The sequence below is a fragment of the Littorina saxatilis genome, unplaced genomic scaffold, assembly GCF_037325665.1.
Source record: "Littorina saxatilis isolate snail1 unplaced genomic scaffold, US_GU_Lsax_2.0 scaffold_465, whole genome shotgun sequence".
Lineage (NCBI taxonomy): Eukaryota > Metazoa > Mollusca > Gastropoda > Littorinimorpha > Littorinidae > Littorina > Littorina saxatilis.
Genome location: NW_027126179.1, coordinates 16,284 through 26,006, shown reverse-complemented (window position 1 = coordinate 26,006; position 9,723 = coordinate 16,284). Strand labels below are relative to the sequence as shown.

General features: G+C 41.4%; 1 long non-coding RNA gene across 1 annotated transcript; it reads left to right on the top strand.

Annotated features, from left to right (window-relative positions):
- The first annotated feature begins 538 nt into the window (after positions 1-538).
- Positions 539-9,723, top strand: LOC138954640 (uncharacterized). Its single transcript, XR_011451919.1, has 6 exons — positions 539-1,311; positions 1,903-1,971; positions 3,108-3,201; positions 4,178-4,348; positions 4,802-4,901; positions 8,297-9,723. It is a non-coding gene; the product is annotated as an uncharacterized lncRNA (long non-coding RNA).

Here is a 9,723-nt window from a genome sequence, read left to right as displayed (position 1 = left end):
AACTTGATTTAAAGAGATCTATCCGTGGAATGGGGACATTGAATTTTCGGTTTGGTTTGGCTTTACATTTTGTAACGAAAGCACGTGGTGCTTGGCCGGAAAGGATTTTGTGAAGGAGCACGCCTTTATTTGATTTAAATCTTTCTTTTAAGGGCAACATCTTAAGTTTCTTATAATCGTCTAAAACGAGACTGGATTAATAGAATTGATTTCAGTGCTCGTCTGTGTAGACTATACAGTGGTTTTAAAATATTTGCACTGGCAGAGTCCCAGATGGTCGAACAATAATCCGTGATGGTTTGTATGTATGCATTACAAATAATAATCATGAGTGTGGATCAAGAAAGTGTTTTATTGTGTTCAACAGATATATTTTCCTCGACAAGGTTTTACACAAAGACTTAACATGATGGGCCCAAGATACATTATTATCGAGAGAGAGAGAGAGAGAGAGAGAGAGAGAGAGAGAGAGAGAGAGAGAGAGAGAGAGAGAGAGAGAGAGAGAGAGAGAGAGAGAGAACGATGGAGAAAGAGCACCCATTGCACACCGGTTGGACCGTACATAAGGTAACGTTAAACTATGCTTGTGCAACGTATGTGGGAGTATCACTTATAACCTCAGGGTATCTCTTATCCTGTTGCGCATCTATAGACTAGAGACAGCGCTGGTTAGACTAAAACATGGATCGGGAACTTCAGTACGTACTTAGGACTACCGCGGCTGTGCTTGCAAGTTTGGATAGTTCTTTCTTTCTCATTTGATCCGAGTTTTATCTGTCTCATTAAATGCCATTTTTCTACCTACTACACATATAGTTTTCCTAATTGATTCCCGAAGATAAGTTAGTTTCGCTTCCACGTTTCGGTTTTCACTAATTCAACATGGCCGGCGTCGGCAATGCATCTTTGATCATCATCTTCTTCCGAAGAGGACTGGGTTCTTGCGAACGTCTCAGAGTCCTGCGGTTGAGTCACTGTTACCGATAGTGGTTAGCTCCGGCAAACAGGGAGATTAAAAAGGTGGGGAGGTTTAAAACTATGCGGTACAGGGGAGAGTGCGTTCAAGGGCGGGCTCTCATGCCCGACTCAGCGACTGCACTGAGGAAACTGTGGCCGAGACGGGAGCGAAGGAGGGGCCTGCTTCGGCCGATGAACAAAGAAACTGTGATCGAACAAGTATGGTGTTACAAGGGGAAAGACCCGCAAAGTGAACTTAGTTGCCAAAGCCCGAAGTGTGACGACGGACTCGGTTTCCAGCAACTGTCCACCGACTCAGCGGCAAAATATGAGTTGACACGTCCGAGGTGAAAGGTAATAGTCTCTTCTTATTAGAATGAAGGTCATTGTTTATGACTAAAATACAGTAGAATCACATAATGCACGAAGGAATGGAACATGTACATGGAATAAGATTGTCCGTCCACTAAGACACATTCCTAAAGGTGGAACCAACATCCTGACGGCTATGCAGAGGAAGTGTTCTTTTTAAGAAATGCATTCAAATAAAACAAATAGGGAAATGCCCACTGAACAGAAACACCCAGGCTCCTGATTTTTGGTATGAATCCAAGTTGAGAGAGATCAGCTGAGCTAGGATTTTACATGGAATAAGATCATCCCTCCACTTGCATACAATGTATACAACCAGAAATGAAGATACAGTGTGCTTGATGTGGTGATATGATCAAGTGACATTTTGCTATGAATGTGTTTAAGCAACTAGTAGCTTCTTCAGCGTTAATTCATTAAACAATCACTCTTATTCTTAGCACATAGAGCACATTGAATGAGTGTGTGCATGTGTGTGTGTGTGTTTGTTATTGCAATGTAAGACCTTATAATATAAATATACACAAATTATAACACATGCTGGGATTCTAAATATGTTCTGTTTACTTGCAGGTCTCAGTTATTACCAAGCCCTGCCTCATTCTTCCCGCAACACTGACATGGTGCTGTTGTAGAACACAAGTAAGTCCTTTGATCATTTCCAAAATACACTAGTGCAATAGCTTGTGAGTGCAACTGGTGGTAATGAGAATATTTTACCACAAAAGGCTAAAGTACAAATAACAGATTTATTATGTTGGAAAAAGAAGTAAGCCAGAGCAAGTGATTAGTGTACCAGTTAGCTAGGGTGGATGTATTATATAATTACAATTTACAGTCAGCATAGAATGTTGAGGACAGTCTAGAATTTTTCTCGCCCTGTGAATTCAACTGCAAATCAGATGGCATGAAGAAATCAATGTTATATTATGCTCTGCATTGAGTGAACCATCTCCTGTCATTCTGAGTGACACATCTCTTTAACTGAAAAACATGCCAGTAATTAAATCCAGGCTACATGGGGATGGAAAATGACCCTGGCAATTTCAACCTCTGAATGATTGTGTCTTTGTGTAGCAGGATTATGGATCTTCACAAGCCTTAGTTCATTTGTCTGTACATGTGTATCATGTATGGCGGTATAAGTTAATACTATTAGTCAATTTCAAATAGCAGAGTTATTTTCAGAGCTTTCTAACTTCAAACCCTGTGGAATCTATAGTTTTTAATTTAAAGGGTATTTTGACTTTGACTCCAAGTTTCTTTCTTGCAAAGTCATTCTTTTCTCATTCAAGGGACTAAACCACTACATGTACTGATGACTGCCTGCATCAGGGTTATAATTTATGAAGAAGTCAAAATGCACAATATATCAGTTTACAATTTAAAGGCCCACTTGCCTTGTCACTACAGTATAATGTGGCTATGCTTTAACATGGAATCCCTCATCTTGGCCACATACAAAAAATTATATATTCAGTGACTGCTTGCTGTGGTGAGTTAAAATGTGTGATGAAATATTTTCACAAAAAGGTACCAGTGTTGTTAACAAAACTAATTCTTTAACAAACAAACAAAAACCACTCTGCACAGAGAGCATTCAAGCTGATCTATGTTGCTATTCGTCCAAGTAGAGGGATGATCTTATCCCAAGTAAAAGCCTGACAAGATCTGAGACTGTGAAGCAAAATGTTTTTACATGGTAAAGTAAGCCTTTAACGAGCAAGTATGTCTATTGCACTGGGTGTTTTATTATTATTGTATCATTTTTCTTTCAGGTAGTCTCTCTTTAAACTGACTTTCTACACCATGGTGTCTCTGGCAGTGTTATATTGGCAGAAGACAGTTGGAACTGGATTCCTCATTTAGATGGTAGGCATGTTTTGGGCTTTTGTGTTGCTTTGGTGTATGTGTGTGTGTGTGTGTGTATGTGTGTGTCTGTTCTATACCAGAAATAAACACACTGTTTGCTTGCTGTGGTGAAATGACATTTTGTGATTTTTTTTTTAAATGAGCTAGTACAGTTGTAGCTTTTACAGCATTTATTCATAACACAATCGCACTTGGCGCAGAGAGCAACCAGACCGTTCATTGTGGGTATGTGAACAAGTTAAGAGATCATGTCTTATCCCATTTTAAAGCCTGACCAGATCTTAGACGGTGAGCCAAATTGTTTTCATGAGAAGGAATGTGCCTTTCAGAGAAATCTATTAACTACAGTATTACTTTACAAAACATATTTTAAGAAATGAAATGTGTTACAAGTAACAGCCATGGGGGTGATAGCCTGTAGGTGGAATAATAATCTTCAATTGCCCAGAAATGATTGTTATCTGGTCAAGAAATGCAAAGCATTTTGATGTTTGTGACGATTAGTTACTCTTTATCACGTTTGGTCCCTGATTTTGCTGTCCTTGTCTGCGTTGGGCAGGTGTGCGTCCATGATGTCATTGCTATTGAAAACTAATCTGTACTGCAAAGTAAATGTACCCGTACATGACGTACATGGCAGTTGTCAACCGGGGGCCAGCCATGACTGGGACTGATGTATCCACAGGCACTCGACACCAGGTGGGCGGGGCCAGTGGTTGGGGTGTGATTCCCTGCCTTACACCACCACAAAGTGTAGTATCAGCAGACAAGACTGAGCAGAACTTCTGCCCCCCCCCCCCCTTCACCAATTGACCACTCAGTGCCATGTGCCTGCAGCTGTATCATAAACACTTTGTGACAATAGTTGTTACCTCCTTAGAACAGATCTTGTGATGCTCCTCAGTCAGTCAGTGTTTGATGGATGCTAACTGGTATACTTGACATAGTGTTCATATGAAAGTTTTATGTGTTGCAGCTCATCCAGATCACAGGTACACAAAGGAGCTGGTTACAGTGATAACATAGGCACATGGAACTGCTTATGGACTACTTTAGAAAGTGAGCGGTTACAACCAAGACTCTTCCGTCAGGAAGGTCTGCGGAAGGGTGCTTGATCTGTTTCCTCGGACAGGCTTTTCAAGACTAGGTAGGTTAAACCACATGATTGGGCTTTAATTATGAATGCACTTCAAAATTCACTCTATTTCATTATCTTGTACAACCCCCCGCGGGTTAGGGGGAAGAATTTACCCGATGCCCCCCAGCATGTCGTAAGAGGCGACTAACGGATTCTGTTTCTCCTTTTACCCTTGTTAAGTGTTTCTTGTATAGAATATAGTCAATGTTTGTAAAGATTTTAGTCAAGCAGTATGTAAGAAATGTTAAGTCCTTTGTACTGGAAACTTGCATTCTCCCAGTAAGGTAATATATTGTACTGCGTTGCAAGCCCCTGGAGCAATTTTTTGATTAGTGCTTTTGTGAACAAGAAACAATTAACAAATCTTCAATAGTACTGACCAAAGAAGAAGGTTTAATTGTGTGATCATGATTTGATACATATGCTTGACCCTGAAGATGTGTTTTATTTGTTTTGTTTCAGAACAAAGTTTGGTGAAGTAGAAGCTACCGCTGTAGGCTGGTGTAAGGCTGAAGAAGAACCTCTGACAAGTCAATTTTCAAGCAACTGAGCACGAACCCAGGTACAAGACACAGAGCTCTCTTTCTATCGGTCTGTTATTCATAGAATGACACTAACAGTGACACAAGTAAATAATCTGTATCATTGTCTTGACCTCTAGAAATTTGGTAGAGAATAAGATGACTGATAGTATTATTTTGATTATTTCATGGTCATTACAGTGGCCTCCACCCCTGCCCCTTTTAAGACACCCCAATCTAAGACTCCTTCCTATTAATGACCCTGTTTTCGCAGACTTCTTGTTCATAACATCTGTAAATTCACTCCCATTTTAAGACTTGCTCCATTTGGACTTGGACTGGGTGGCCGAGTGGTAACGCAATTGCGCTCGGAAGCGAGAGGTTGCGAGTTCGACCCTGGGTCAGGGCGTTAGCAATTTTCTCCCACCTTCCCTAACCTAGGTGGTGGGTTCAAGTGCTAGTCTTTCGGATGAGACGAAAAACCGAGGTCCCTTCATGTACACTACATTGGGGTGTGCACGTTAAAGATCTCACGATTGACAAAAGGGTCTTTCCTGGCAAAATTGTATAGGCATAGATAAAAATGTCCACCAAAATACCCGTGTGACTTGGAATAATAGGCCGTGAAAAGTAGGATATGCGCTGAAATGGCTGCGATCTTCTGGCCGATGTGAATGCGTGATGTATTGTGTAAAAAAAAATCCATCTCACACGGCATAAATAAATCCCTGCGCCTTGAATATGTGCACGATATAAATTGCATAAAATAAAAAGATAAAATAAATCCCTGCTCTTAGAACTGTACCCACGGAATACGCGCGATATAAACCTCATATTGATTGATTGATTTTAAGACCTGATTTTGCTTATTTTGGATTTCGAAAAAGAGAAAAACAAATTCCCACTCTGTACAGAATTAAGCCAGGTTCATGATTTTTGTATGGACCAAGTTGAGAGATGGCATTTGTATAGGCCTGACCAGATCTGAGATGTTGAATCTAATTGGTTACGAAGAAAGCATTGTGTCATTATAGGCACACTACTTCTCGTCACCGTCTCAGTTCTGGCCAGGCTTTAAGATAGGATAAGCTCATCCCTCAACTTTGTCACATATGAACAATCGACACACTGACTCTTGCTGTTGTGAGTTGACATTTTTTGATGAATTTATTTCTGGAAAAGGCACCATGCAGTGCTGTTTCAGGGGTGGGACTTTTCCGCGGATTTCCGCGGACACAACTTACGAATTCTGCTGGAGTAATCTATTTTTCCGCGTCACATTTCATTACAATATCTATGACTTGTTGACTGAATGATTTGGAGTGACGTGGAGATGAAACAGAACACTGGAGGCTTGAGAGTTAAATTGTGCTGACTGAAAACTCCTGATAACTAATAGTAATTTTGAGGGGGGGGGGGGGGGGGGGAGGTTGGGGAGTGTGGAGAATGTCTTTTTTGTCAGATTGCACAGATTTTAATGTACCATTTAACCAAAATTTGGGGTAACATGCCCCCGAACCCCCTGGAAAAAAAGGGATTTCCTCCTTTTTCATCACAAGAGAGTCCCACCCCTGTGTTTACAGAATTCCTTGTTTAAAACTATCACTGTGCACAGAGGGAAGGGGGGGGGGGTGTATTTGACCACCCCTGCGTTTACAGAATTCCTTGTTTAAAACTATCACTATGCACAGAGGGAAGGAGGGGGGGGGGGGGTGTATTTGACCACCCCTGTGTTTACAGAATTCCTTGTTTAAAACTATCACTGTGCACAGAGGGAAGGGGGGGTGTATTTGACCACCCCTGTGTTTACAGAATTCCTTGTTTAAAACTATCACTGTGCACAGAGGGAAGGGGGGGGGGGGGTGTATTTGACCACCCCTGTGTTTACAGAATTCCTTGTTTAAAACTATCACTGTTCACAGAGGGAAGGGGGGGGGTGTATTTGACCACCCCTGTGTTTACAGAATTCCTTGTTTAAAACTATCACTGTGCACAGAGAGAAGGGGGGGGGGGGGGGTGGGGTGTATTTGACCACCCCTGTGTTTACAGCAGAATTCCTTGTTTAAAACTATCACTGTGCACAGAGGGAAGGGGGGGGGGGGGGGTGTATTTGACCACCCCTGTGTTTACAGAATTCCTTGTTTAAAACTATCACTGTGCACAGAGGGAAAGGGGGGGGGGGGTGTATTTGACCACCCCTGTGTTTACAGAATTCCTTGTTTAAAACTATCACTGTGCACAGAGGGAAGGGGGGGGGGTGTATTTGACCACCCCTGTGTTTACAGAATTCCTTGTTTGAAACTATCACTGTGCACAGAGGGAAGGGGGGGTGTATTTGACCACCCCTGTGTTTACAGAATTCCTTGTTTAAAACTATCACTGTGCACAGAGGGAAGGGGGGGGGGGGGGGGGGGTGGGGTGTATTTGACCACCCCTGTGTTTACAGAATTCCTTGTTTAAAACAATCACTGTGCACAGAGGGAAGCGGGGGGAGGTGTATTTGACCACCCCTGTGTTTACAGAATTCCTTGTTTAAAACTATCACTGTGCACAGAGGGAAGGGGGGGGTGTATTTGACCACCCCTGTGTTTACAGAATTCCTTGTTTAAAACTATCACTGTGCACAGAGGGTGGGGGGGGGGTGTATGTGACCAAGTGAAGTGCATTGCTACATAATAAAATGAGCAAATCCGTCCCGTGAAGAAAACTTCTGCTTACTTAATTGTCAGATTTGCCAAGGCGTGTACATGAAATAAGATTATCATTCTAAATGCTGAATCAACATTCTGACTGTTTCCTATGAAACCAGGCTTGATTTTTGGTATGAATCCAAGTTAAGGGATAGCATGTGTAAAAGCAGAATTGTGTACAGAGGCAGCTTTGTGTTATTAAAGGCCGGCTGCTTTTCGTGAACACAGTTTGGCTCACATCTCACATCACCTGCCAGGCTTTTTAAAAAAAAAATGTTTTACCATGGGATAAGACTATCCCTCCATTTAAGCACATACCAGCAATAAACACAGTGGTTACTTGTGATGAACTAGTGGCAAGACAAATGATTTAAGCATCACATAACCTTCCTAAGTGAAGTCAAGTTATGTGTCTGTGCCAGTGTGTGTGTGCATGTGTGTGTGTCAGCATAGAATGTTGAGGACAGTTCGATGGTAAATAACCCTGACAATTTTAGCCTATGATTGTGCCTACATTGTGGCAGGATTGGATGTGGATCTTCAAAAGCCTAAGTTAACAAAAAAGTATGTAAAAGTACATTTTGAATAGTAGTTTTTTTCTCAGAGGGAAGATATCACAAGATATGATCGTTCCACTGCATGTATGCCACATAACTAAAACAAAAATTAAATGTTATTTTAATCGTCTTTTGGGTAAAACAAATACACCATCAATATATTATAATAATGATCTTGCTTGTTTACAGATGGACAACAGCTACTGCCAGGACCAGGTTACGCATAAAGAAAACAGTCAACACTTGGCTGGTGCTGCAGCTTCTTTGATGTCTATTTTTTTTTTTTTTAAAGACAGACAGCTACCAGCTCATTCAAGACCATAGCCCCATCTTACTCACGCAGAACAGACAGCCATCTTTCGCCTTTGCACAGAACACTGCTGTCTGAAGGTACACATCAAAAGGATAGGTTTTGCACCTACAGCGTGCGACTGTGGCTAGGGTAGGAAGAACAGACTCTGCAACACGTTCTGAGAGGGTGGCCTTTTCTTGCCACCCGTACCCCTGTGCAACAAGACTTGGCCAGAGAGCACACATCCAAATGCAAACACTGAACACTGAAGAGGAAGAAGAAGAAGAAGGTGCCCACACAGAAGGACATAAATCTACTTTAAGGGCACACAAGTTTACAGCAGTTTATTGAATTGTAGCAGATTATAGGGAGAAAATGAACAAGCTAAATAGGCTGTACAGTACTTCACTTGAACAATGTATAAAGTTCCCTGTATTAAGAACATTTACAGATCACAAGACATTGTGTTTTCTTTTGTTTACAATACAAATGTTTCATAATAAAAAGATGTGCACTAGGCAAGATCCTTAAAATGTAAAACTAGTAGTGTGACAATTTTGAATTGTTCAGAGATGGTTTTTCTTCAGTGGTAAATGTTTTAGCTTTTTTTATAAGATCCCGTTAGTGAAGCATACTATAAAACCTTGACCTTCCAAACTGTGTTAGCACCCTGGGCTGCGATCATTGTGTTGAGCTACTTAAAGGCACAGTGCAGCTTACAGCCTTCGTTTTGCGTTTTTGTGTCAGCTGAGTGCATTTACAGTTCAAAAATCCTCCTATGGTAGTAAAACTACCCAACGACGACATCTGTGAAGCTCGACAGTTTCTTGTTCACGCGAGTGCATAAATTAACCTAGTTATTACGTGGTGTTTGGTCGGAGTTCGATTCAACTGAGTGATTCCGGCCTCCATTTTGTTTTATACAAACTCATGATGATGTCTGACATAGTTTGCTAGTGACGTGTCTTTTTGTGCATGATGTGGTGATCTACCTGATCTAAATTTAGATCCAAAAATAGGTCAAGACCAGCCGGGTCCGAGTACGAAATTGATTCGTAAAAAAATCGCAGTTCTTGACTCTTTGGGTGCAAGTCAATGAAACTTGGTAGTTCTTCTAATAGATAGCTGCCTGAGGTATGACTAAAAGCCCCAGGGGCTCCGTGCACCTGAATTTGACAAGTTCAGTACCTTCAGCAAGCGCAAGTACAGTAGAGAAGCGCTTGACACACTGAAAAAGGCCTACTACGAGCAAAAGAAAAAGAATCAGTGATGCATGTGCTTTTGATGTAATCTTCTTTGACATTATGATGACTACAAAAACTGA